Here is a 12,287-nt window from a genome sequence, read left to right on the forward strand (position 1 = left end):
AATGGTCACACTAACTATCATGCACTGCAGAATCATTCACATTCAGCAGTTGCACAAGAGCGACTATTTTAGCATCATCTTGCTCTACTCTGAGACACACACATATATGCTGAAATTTATCCAGTGCCTCTGGAGCATTTCAGGGGGTTAAGGGTCTTGCTCAAGGGCTCAACAGAGATGGGACTATTCTGATGATGGGTTGAAGGTTGGCGACTACGATGCCAGTGGTGACACCCCAAAGTATTCGTTTATGATAGCCTATCGTTCGTTTTGTTTTCTTTTGCAATTCTCTACATTGACACCAACACTCAAGCCCTATTCCCTTCTCCCATTCCTGTGTCAAATGGTTCGGTTCACGTGGAGAAAACAAAAGAATCGGTTGCAAGTGTTGTGTCCTTAATAATGAATTGTTCACCTCACAAAGGCTAGAGGCTTTGCCTTGACCCCCTGCGTCTCACACAAGTTTAAGATCATTGCTATTATACAAGAAAATACAGAAAGGATGTACAGTGCTCCCACGCAGGGATAAATAATTTATGTCTCCTACAGGGTCACACACAGAGCCTAAATGGATTATTCGTGGGGAGATCAATGTTGGTATAAAAGGATTTTATTGTTATCCCAGATGAAATGTTCAAGGCTGAAATTCCCTAACACTAATTCAGTTCCAGCGTTCACATTACACACGGCTACACCTATTCTCAAAACTCAATTCGCTCTCTCACTGAGTAAGTAATAAATAAAGACACGAGAGACAAATATTTTCCATTCATGGACATTATGTCAAAAATAACTGATCACAACAATACTATCTTAAAGAAAACAAACTGCCCTTTCTACTAGTTTCTAAAGCATTAATCTCCAACGCCTTGCTTGGTGAGAATATGGGGGATATCATATTGTTCTGGCATACTGACCCAAAAGGGAAATCTTAAGATAACATTGATTTAACACTGATTGTTTCATTGAACATTGACGTTGTTTAGTAATCCGTGGTATTACTGCCACTAATTTATATTGGCATTACTGTGGCCTATGATTATGCTTCTGTGACAATTCTTTTGTCAATGGACATCTTCACCATTCAGGCAATTCTAAACTAAACTAAAAAACCTATAATGTAAATGGTTACGCTGTCCACTATGGATAGGATGCAACATACACTTGACATTTGATCGTATAGGACAGTGTTACCCAGTCCAATCCTCAGGGACCCTCAGACTGTCCACGTTTTAGCTTCTACATTTAGGGAGCAAAAATGTGGACTGTCTGGCGGGGAGCTGGGATGGAGCAAAATCGTAGGTTCCCAAGGACCGCATTAGGAAACACTCCTGTAGGTTTATGGGGACATATCAAAAGAGTTAAAGCTGAAGTGAGAGTGGGCCAGATGTGACTTCTGTGTGGGCAGAGGTGGAAAGTTCAGGTCCAGAAAGTACAAATTTAGACCAAGGTTTTGTTTCACCCAACCAGTTGAGTAACTCTGTATCTATGACTCTTTATGATCACCTCTGTGTGTGGAGCTCCATCATGATGGCTGAGGGGACACCTGAAGCATGATCCAGTTCAGCATACAGGTTACTTTACCTAGTAGCGCTTTCAAGTTTGGCTCGCAACTTGCTTGATGTCGACACCAAAAATTTTGTTCTTTCTGAGGACCAGACAATAGACTTTGCAGTACATGCTCTACATTCCCCTCCATGTTTGTTCGTTTGACACCTGTAAGCAGAACAATACCTGCCCACTCATGATGTCATCACAGCTCCCATTCAGGGACCGACTATTTCTTGGTTCCCAATACATACTGGTTTTTATTTTGGTGGAATCACGCAGAACTGTTCAAGGACAGGTTACGGAACGGGTCCCGTGGTGAAGATAAAGCGTTACTAATGGGATCCTGGGGTGAAAATCCCAGGTGACGGTACCCCATGGGCCCCCCGCACTCTACAGAAGGCACTGCGTAGTTTTTAACCATCGATCCATTTATCTTCCATACCGCGTTTCCAGTTCAGGGTCAGTGGCAGCCTGGATCCTGTCCCAGGAGACAGATCAAATGGGGTAGAGGAACACCCTGGATGGAATACCACTCCATCACAGGGCAAACTTTCGGAGACCTTGGCACATTTAGAGACACCGTCTACATGAATGTTTCTGGACTGCGAGAAGAAACCGGGTTCCATGGAAATGAAGACAAACAGAGGGACTGCCCCACACACTGAGCTGGGGGGCCAACTGAACCAATAGACCTGGAGCTGTTTACATCTGACCTATGTTGACCTCGTTCTTAATTTTTTTTTATTATTATTATTATAACATTTTTTTATACTGTGTAAACATTTCAGCATTTGCCGACAACTTAATTTAACTACATTACACAAGTTAACGCTTGAATAGTAATCAATACGCAAATTAAGGTCACTGCACAGGATAGAGTTGTGAGTCATTTCCATGTTGAACAGCAACATAATATTAAAAATGTCGACTTTTTAAACCATGCATGTGGTTAGAAAGGGCCTGACGTGGGACTAACCAAGGACACAGAGCATTTTTTGTATAATATAAATGAATCATTAAAGAAAATAGATGGTTTCAATATAAATAGTTCATAATTTCAACTTAATGGCAAAAATATAGACCTACAGTAGAGTGAGTGAAATGCCACGAGAAGCCCTTGTGTTCATGTAATATTTAACAACTAGAAAAAAGAAACATATTTTCAAACGGTTGATATGAATGAATTTAATGACTAATTAATCAAATAAAAAGTAGATTTGGAATATGCCTACACATTTCTGAATAGATACAGCACCAGGCAAAAGTTTGGGCACGCCAAGCTGCCTACAAAGGAGAGTGATAGTGTTGCATCACATGACCTGACCACCTGACCCAAATCCAGTGTTCTGGAGCAGTTTGACCAGAGAGTGAAGGAAAAGCAGCCAGTGAGAGCTCAGCACGTGTGGCACCTCCTTCAGGACAGCTGGAAAAGCATCTTAGGAGGCCTCTTCATGGACCGGGCATGGAGGAGTCAGTAGGTGCAGCCAGTCCCTGGTTTTCAATTGTCTGTTCTCTCGTGTTAGTAAAAAGTGCCTTCTTGATAGTGATCTCATATTTACATTCGATTTGTACTGCTGTTTAAGACTGATACGATTTTGAATAGAATCAAAACAATTTCATTCAAATTGTGGTTTTACTTAGTCTGCAGTGTTTCACTTGTTTTTTTTCTTTGATGCAACATCCTGCTCACGCTGTGATAAAACTGAAACACTCGAGTTGACAGCAGCAACACCATCAGTGTCGGACGGCCATCCATTATTGTCTCACCGTCTGACACTATGCCATTTTGGTACGGTAAAGCAAACGCCCGGAGTGGCAACCGGCTGATGCGGAAAGCAGCAGAGAAGATACCAGCTGTACCTGTCAGATTAAGGGCATTGTGTGTTTTAAGAGATTAAATGAATTTAAGAAAATAAATAAATGTATCACTTTGCAGTCAATATGAAGAAAATAACTAGTGAAACTTAAAAATAATTAGCTCAGTAAATTAGTTGGTGGGTGCTTTGCAGCTCAGGGACACAGGGATGTGTGAGTTTGAATCCCCTGGCCGGCAGAGGAATCATATCAGCGCTGGGCACTGGAGCGAGGTCTGAAAATCCAGCTACTGCAGGGTGAGTCCATGACAGCACTCGCCTATCTTCACTTCTATGTCACTTTGGACAAAGGTCTCTGCCAAATAGTAAAAATGTAGCCACAATAAAGTTGAACTGTGGTCATAATTATTATCATTTTTTTTATCTGGCTACAAGTTATAGCTTCTGGGAGTGGTCTTTTTTTGTTTTCCTAAAAATTTAAATTCATTGCTTAACATTATGCAAGCAAACAGGTTTATAGCACAAAATGCTTTCAGTGAATGACCTGCATTCTGCAAATTTTCAGCCATGCTAAGCTATATGCAATGCAAATGTGTATTTAAAGTAATTGCAGACTTATTCAGAACGTTCATCTTTAATTGTCTGACACATTTGCTACATTACTGGTTTATTTTATTTTGGGTCAGCTACACTAGGAAATTTATGCTTGTTAATATTCAGGAGTTAATTATACTACCGATCTCCGCATGTGCAAACTTTCCCCATTTATTGAAAAGATCTTTGCCTGTTTACCCAGAAGATCAGAATAAGGGAGACAGAGAAGCTGCAGAGAAGTGGCAGGTCTTTGTCCATAAGATCTAGTTTCCTTGGTCTGCTGAGATCCATACAATGACCACAGCGGATGCCGTAATACATACATGACCGGAAGAGAATGAGTCTGGAGTGATATGATGGGCAACACAAAATGAGAACATGGCGAGAGATGGAAAATCAGACTGTATGAGTGGCAGGAAACAAGACAAGACAAATCACAGCCTGCATGGCGACAGTCCACAATCAAGAACCCTGTCAGCAAAACGCAGAAGTTAACAAATTAAAAGGCAACTTATTGATAATGCACTGACAAAGTGAAAGTGACATGCGATTATATGACAGTATATCACCAGCACCTGTCAGTTATTAAGCTAAAAAACAGGAAGCAGGACAGAAGTATGCTAGGGACCCCGGCTGAAGTGTACTTCTCCACTAAAAATGCTCATATTAATGATCCATCCACTCATATATGCACACCTATGGGTAATGTGGCAGCTCCAATTAACCTCAGCACGTTTTCGGACTGTGGGGGGAAACCGGAGCACCCAGAGGAAACCCCAGAATGACACATGGAGTTACAGTGGAAACTCGAACCCTGGTCCCAGGGGCATGAGTGCTAATCACTGTGCCACCACAATACCTCATAGCAGTGATAATAATAATAATAATAATAATAATAATAATAATAATCCATTCATCCAGGATTGACGGAATGGTAATCCATTCTTCCCCTCAATCAATAAACTGTAACTTCTTGAGGACACCGTATACGCACCGCCATGCTAATCATCTTTATGTGTGGCTTGTTATTAGAAAATCAGCCAATAAAATCTTATTGTCTTCAGACATGAGAGATGCCTGCTTGGGTCTCCCTGGTGATGCACTGGGGTGCGTCCCGCTGTCGGGACCTGCCCTTGATCACCAAGGTGCCATATTAGCCATCCGTGCCAAGGGGGCCCAGAGAATGAGGGGGCCCTGTTCCGGCTGGGTCAGAGGCCTGGGTCCCTCTCCCATCGTTCACTGCTGGACAGGGACGCTGGCTGGGTGCCAGTGAACCTGTGGGCGGAATTGAGCATCAAGCACGTTGGCGGCTTGATGAAGCCTGCAGCCTGTTAGGGGAAAACACATGGGGGCTGAGTAGGTACGTCTTCATGCCCCCCCCCCACTCCAAAGTAGTCTGTTAAAGGGTGCTGAGTGTTCAGGAGGGGGGCAGCAATGCTGCTAATCGACAGATTGGGATACAATGCAAAAAACAAACACCTCGATTGTATGCAAAACCCAGCTAATTACCTGCAGCAGCAGTTACGTACTAAAAGCATTTACTTAACCACCGTGCTTCAACAAATAAAATATGCTGGCAGCATTAGCATGTCAAGAATAAGTTGAATTTTCAGAGGCGTTAGCAAATCCAGGTTCTTTTCTTGTCCATGTATGCTTTACACAACAGGTCTGCCAGAAGAAGAAAAACGAATGTTCTAGTCTAAAAGAGGTCCGATATCTAGAAATTTTCCATAAGTACAGTTTAAAGGTTTATTTTAGCTGAATCTATGAACTAGATTAGCCCACTGCAGTGTTTACTGAGAGTGGCTTAGCCAAAAGTTAACCTGCCATCCTGTCACCACTGATCTTTCGTCATGATACATACATGGTCCATTCAGTACCTACTGCAAAGGATTCTTCTCTCTTTAGCTGAGATGGTGTCTTTAAGGGAGGGTGGAACATTTTACCATAAACATTTTCCTACTTAGAAATTCAGATTCTATGGGGGGGGGGGGGGGGGTGCTAATTTAAAGGACGACTAGCCAGTTCTTTCCTGGTAATCAAAGCTGACACACCTTGAGCAATGTGAATTTGCATAAAGTCCATGAATTATGTTTTATTTTACGAAGTATTTGTGCTGTTTCTTTGGATAATGTTGCAGCCAAAATAAAGCGCTCTATTTTTGCCATTATGACATGCCGGATCCACCAGACGCAGGGATATAGCAGGCCTGATGCAAATTACTCAGCAGTGTACAGGAGAGCGGTGACAGGGGTGGAGGGCTGCAGGTGGGCAGTAGACGCTGACAGCGCGTGGGACCAAGTCACGTATCAGAGCTACACCAACCAGCTGCCACAAATACAACCACAGGTGATGCTGCTTAATGGTTGGCTGGGAATGATGATCTCTGTCCAGTGTCGGTATCCCCTCAGTGTCACCAGCTCACAGTCCAAAATAAGCATCATTCTCATACTAGTAGTTCTTTCATTATTATTATTTTTAAAGCTGCAAAATGAACACACAACAACAAAGCCACACTGGAACGCCAAGAAAATATTCTAGGTATGGACTATTACACATTTAACCACAGGCAAAGCAGATATTATGGCCACCGCTAAATCAGATATGTTTAATATTATACACTCTTTCTTAACCAAAGACAACGGGTCAAAAAAACAAATCTTCGACGATATTTCATAATATGATATACTCCTTTCGTAAAAGTCCCGATAGCTATTTCAGAGCTATTTTGAGAAACGCCGTTGATATAACAATGTATTCTTCATATGGTATGGATGACCAGACAGAATGCATGCAAAAGCCAATAAACGCGTCGGGAGGTAGAGTTAAGCTTTGATATCACGCCAAATGAAAATAAGTATTTATTACTTCTAGGTCCGTAAGCTGCGTACAGATAGAAACTTCACCGCTAAAACTGAACTGACTCCCCGTGGAAAATGTAAACGGCGCAGACGCCAAAACAAGTCATAGGATCAGATAAGAAATATATTAGGAGTTATAAACTTCATCCGTTTTCCTGAGAGATAAACTGCTTTCACTCGGGGGAAGAACAACTATGCATTAGAAAGTAGTGAATGTTCCGTCTCCTTTACGGTCCACCGTAGCACATCCGTCAGACTTTTATAATATTAAAAGCAAGTTTGTAATGCAAATGTGGTCGAACGACACGATTAATATTAATGCTGACACATAGGTCTAGTATGCATTATATATATAATACATTTTAACTGTTTATTTGTCAAAATATTTCACGGGGAAGCGGTCGATGAAACCCCGTCGTCAATAGCCTATAACGTCAATAGAGATGGAGCTCAGAAGCCCCCAAGCACGCGGCGCGGCCCCTCTGTTTCACATACGGTAGTTCATATGCATTAATTTAAATCAAATAAGTAAGGTAACACAGCATTTACAGGTGGCACGCAAAATCTGAAAACCGTATAGCTGAGTTAACAGTTATATCACCAGTGAAATGAGTCGATCTAAAACATATATTCCAGACGTGGTACATGTAGGAATGCTTGTGAAATTAATGCCATGATTGAAAAGTAAATTATGGTAGGCTATATGCAAAACTGTGCATTTAGCAGCAAACATATTTGTAAAATTCACAATCTAACGGTAAAACAGGCATTAAGGGTACAGTTTGTGAGTAGGTGTATTTAAGGAAGCCGCATCTTAATAATACGTGATTAGGAATCTGATTACTTCACAGATCGTAAAAAAGTCACCAGTGACCAAATTAAATTAAGACGGAATAGGGTTAGTGTGAGCTGTACTTTAAGGTCCGTACGTCTTTGGTGCTATATGATGACGGGCGCGGTGGGAGCTGTCCAGCACGTAGCGAACCCAAAATGCCATCCCATACCATGCCATGGCGTAATACCACACGGGAGAGCGCCTTTGTGTCACGATTTCATGTGATGAAACATAATGGGAAATTGTAAAACAAAGTAACGTTATAAACATGATTAGATTACACTGCAGTGCAAACCCGTAAGCTATTTTCAAGCATCATAAAAAAAAGCCAATAACTATATTACCGCGGGTTGAGAGAAAACGAATGAACCAATTTTCTTAAACAGTCCGGGGGCCAGCCTCGGAAGGTGAACGTTAACTCATATTATATCCAATCTGGCATACAACACCGCCAAAGCAATCACACACACACACACACACACACACACACACACACACACAAACACGCAAGTTTATATATATAGAAATAGAGAGCGGGTGAGCGAGAGAGAGAGAGAGGCAGAAATAATTGCGCATAAGCAGATACAATCACTTTCAAATGCAACAATTCTGCATCCTTATAAAATAACCCAACATTTTTTGCACTTAGAAAATCCCCCAAAACAACAGTGCAGCGTGTCCAGCAGATCTACACTTAGTAAGAAAACGGCGATATTTCTAAAAACGACTAATCGAATAAATAACCTGCAACAAATCATGCAAATGCCCAACCGCCGGTTTTAGAGGGTTTCAGCCCGATATATGAATGAATATACATTTTTCTTACTGATCTTTTTTTCCTAAATGACTAATGCCCGGTTTCCCTAGAAAAATGCAATACACTAGACAATAAATCCAGATACATGGCCTTAAGGCAAAAAGTCGCGGTAAAATCTGAACCGAATCTAAATTTGTCAACGCTTTACCCTGGAGGCTGCGTGCACATACCTTTGACAAATTTCGCTTGGTGCTTATTTAATCTTTTTAAATCACAAAGCAACTAAGGTATTCCGAATCTGGTTGTTTTTGTTGGTCTTGTTTTACGGAATCAAAATGAAAAGTAGCCTTCATCCACACAAGTCGGCGATGGAGGAAAATGTGAAATAAGAACGGAACCTGTATTGCTTCACATATTCAACTCTCTATTCTTCGTAATGAGTATGTGCCCACCACATAATACAATATAAATCATTAAAAAGCCAGAAAAGAATAACAGTATTTAAGAAATCAGACGCTGAACTGTGCAGTAATGTATAAACATGCGAATTAAGTTATGCTACAGAAACTGAGTTGGGACCGAACCGTTAATGAATATCAAACTAGAAATAAAATATCCACGTGATGAGCACTAAAAAGGAAAAAGTGTTTGACAGTTGATTCAGTGAGGTCGTATTAATATAATGTGATGGAAACATTAAACCCGAGCGCTTGAATAACTGCATGCTGTCGGATGCGTAAATTATAATTCACATTTGTGGCAACGATACAATACTGAACATACAAAGTTAAAAAATACTGCTTACAACAACTGACAGCGATACGACAACGACAATAACTTATAATCAATCGGCAAATAACATTTCAGTGTAAACATACAAAATATAAATATGAAAAGCATACTAATAAAATATGCAAAATGGTAAATGTTATGTCTAATTGTAATAATAATACAATAACTTTCAGTAGTGTTCAGATATCAAATATTTCAACAAGTAAATTACCTGAACACACTGAAAGGCTTCTGTCGGTATATATTTCTAGGCTATATGACTGTGTCTGAGAATGAATGTGGTTAGTAATGCGTTTTTGTTATTGAAACGCCACAGATTCGACATCAGACGGCAGTAAATCTAAATACAATCAATCAGAAGTGCCTGGTACTTCGTGCGATGCTCAATGAACAATGCAGTTCTGAATATACTACGGAGGCAGGAGCATCGCCTACAATCGCTGTCACCATGTACCAACACATTTGCAGTATCAGCACGAACTTAACCCCGCCAACTCAGTGCCGTCAAATATTAGTCTCAATCGTACAAGGGACATGGCATGTGCAGCCACACACTTCTACTGAAGGACAGAAGTCGGATAACTATATAGGAAAGTAAGAGAAAGACACTTCCAGCAAACTAAGCATGCCCTGAACACTAGGAAAGGCATGGCTTCGATCAAAGGAAATATATGACAATAAAAGAAAAATACCGTGAATACAGTCACGACCCCCTCACACACAATCACCCCCATTTACAGAAAGCAATTGTCCTTACCTTTATGAATGACGGTTTTCCTTTCCCTCTTCGTTCTGCACAAATATATGGCTCTCACATCTTCTTGATTAAATAACAAATAAATAATCCTGCATATATGCGTCCCACAGCAAATCCCAAAAAGCCGGGTACAGCTAAGTATCGCACGGCGCTGAAAATCCCCCGGTTGCGCGTGTCGCTCGCTCTTCGTGTATGATACAGCACGAGCGCTGCTCAGCCGCGCGCCGAGGAAGCACAGCTGGCAGCGCGGAAGGCAGAAGGGTGATGTCATAGACAGCCCACCTCCCCTTTCATCCCCCTCCCCTCCCCTCCTCTCCCCTCAGCTCTTCCATTCTCGCTTACGTGATGAAGTCATGCCGATCCCCACGCCTCCAAAACCAACGTCGGCCAGCCTCCCTGTAAACCGTTTGGCGGGATGGAATAAAACGCGAATCAGGAAAGCCAGCTTTAAAGCTCTGCGTGCGTTTTCCGGCGCAGTCCCGCACCTATCGGCTTCCTTGGCTTTAAAACGTTAGTTTAAACGTTTATTAGTGACAGTACGCCTTCATTTATATAAACAGAAAAAATAGCCGTTGCCATGAAGAAAACAGGAGTGTTAACGGAATACACAAAACGCAGGGCCTATTATTATATTATTAATAATTCAGCATTTTTACCAATTGAACATAGCCTTATGTGATACCGTACCGTACTCATTTTACCTAACAAAATTATATTTCATTTATTATTTAGGTAGGCCTAATGGTGTAGTTTTAGAAATCTAAAATACAATTGGGATTTCATGATCTTTTAGTGGGAAGCACCACAGCACAAATATTACTGACATATTGCAGTTACATTTCCTATAACTAACTCTGCAAATAAAAATCAATGTTTAACAGGAGCTGTAAGGTGTGTGTCTGTGTCTGTGTGTGTGTGTGTGTGTGTTGGGGGGTTGGGGACGATAGGACAATTCCAAGGGCCCCTGAGTCACAGGAGCCCTAAAAAATTTGGTCTGGGTTAAATATCACTTCAGGATCCCAATCTTCAGCGCCCCTGATAAGTACCACCAGGGGTTATAATGTGAAATTATTGTATAGTTTAGAATTTGTTTCTTGTCATTTTGCACAGTTGATATAATGAAATTCGATACCTATTGTATACAACATTCTTTATCGCTATTTGTTTTGTATTGCAATTGTTTACATTTTTAATTTCGTATTGTTAATATTTAGACCGTTATTCCAAAGTGCAATACATGTCTAAGTGACAATTCATAGTTAACACAATTGGCATTTAAGAAAATCTGAGTTACTGGTGAGCAAATAGCTGTTCCCATTAAGCTGCAGTTTGAGGAGGCAAAGAAGTTTGATGTTAGTCTCTCTGTCCAGACCACTATTACCCTGATACTAGAGCAACCATCTGTTTGTTCTCAATGTATAAGTCCACACTCACATACATCACTTTTTCCAAAGCTTCCCTGTAACGGTCACACAGGAATCACTCTGTGAGAAAAGATCTGGTGATGAGAGCTTTAATTAGCAAGAAGATTAAATTGACTGTCACTGGTAGGACTGATTCATTGGTAATTAGGAATGAGGGCAGAAGGGAGCCCTGGATTAGGTAGCTATTGGTGGGTGACAACATGTTATCTCGCTGGACACAATACATCATTTAGTCATTAACGTTGGCGGTTCCTCTTTAGAGGAACACGACCACCAGACAATCCAGATAATTGTGTGTGTGTTTTTTTTAATCTGTCAGCTAATTCATAAATTCATATTAGGCACGTGTCTGTCACCCGCCGTGGCCTGGAAGTGCTGGGTCTTAGCAGGTCGCTTTATTTAAGGATAGAATGGTGCCACCGTGACTTCGTGTTGTAGAGCAGAATGAAACAACAAAAACAGCAGAAAGTGCGGGATAACTGCGTGTGGCAAATGGGCTGTGTCAGCTCTATTGCTGCCGAGGTATAAATGCCCACAATAGAGGGACACTTGCCTCATTAGGTTGAGAGGGTTTTTCTCAAGATGAATGTGCCTTGACTCAACAGCAGTTTGGTAGGCTGAGGGATAGACTGAGGGAGTTGTATCTCTCTCTCTCTGTTTCTCTCTCTCTGTCACTGCTTCTCTGTTAGGATATCTATAGCAACAGCCTGACAGGAATCGCAGGTGGGCAATGGTGCTAAACTTCCGCCGAAAGCTTCTCCTCGCTCCGCATGCACTGTGACGCTAGGAAAACCTGTTCGGCAACAGTGTAAAGGTGATGCAGATTACAGGCTGCAGCACATTGGCAAAGCCTTGGCCTACAGGTCATCTCCTGAACCAAGGCCAAAAATATAATAATTTTT

General features: G+C 41.4%; 1 protein-coding gene across 7 annotated transcripts in view; it reads right to left on the reverse strand.

The window, feature by feature from the left end:
* ptprsa (protein tyrosine phosphatase receptor type Sa) overlaps positions 1-10,195 on the reverse strand; it is a 161,480-nt gene extending 151,285 nt beyond the window's left edge. For all 7 annotated transcript variants that reach the window (XM_048976255.1, XM_048976252.1, XM_048976253.1 and 4 more), the window contains exon 1: positions 9,962-10,195. The gene's annotated coding sequence lies outside the window, so the exon portion shown is untranslated. The remainder of the gene's footprint in view (positions 1-9,961) is intronic.
* Positions 10,196-12,287: the final 2,092 nt, after the last annotated feature.

This window comes from Brienomyrus brachyistius, chromosome 15 (assembly GCF_023856365.1).
Source record: "Brienomyrus brachyistius isolate T26 chromosome 15, BBRACH_0.4, whole genome shotgun sequence".
Classification (NCBI taxonomy): domain Eukaryota; kingdom Metazoa; phylum Chordata; class Actinopteri; order Osteoglossiformes; family Mormyridae; genus Brienomyrus; species Brienomyrus brachyistius.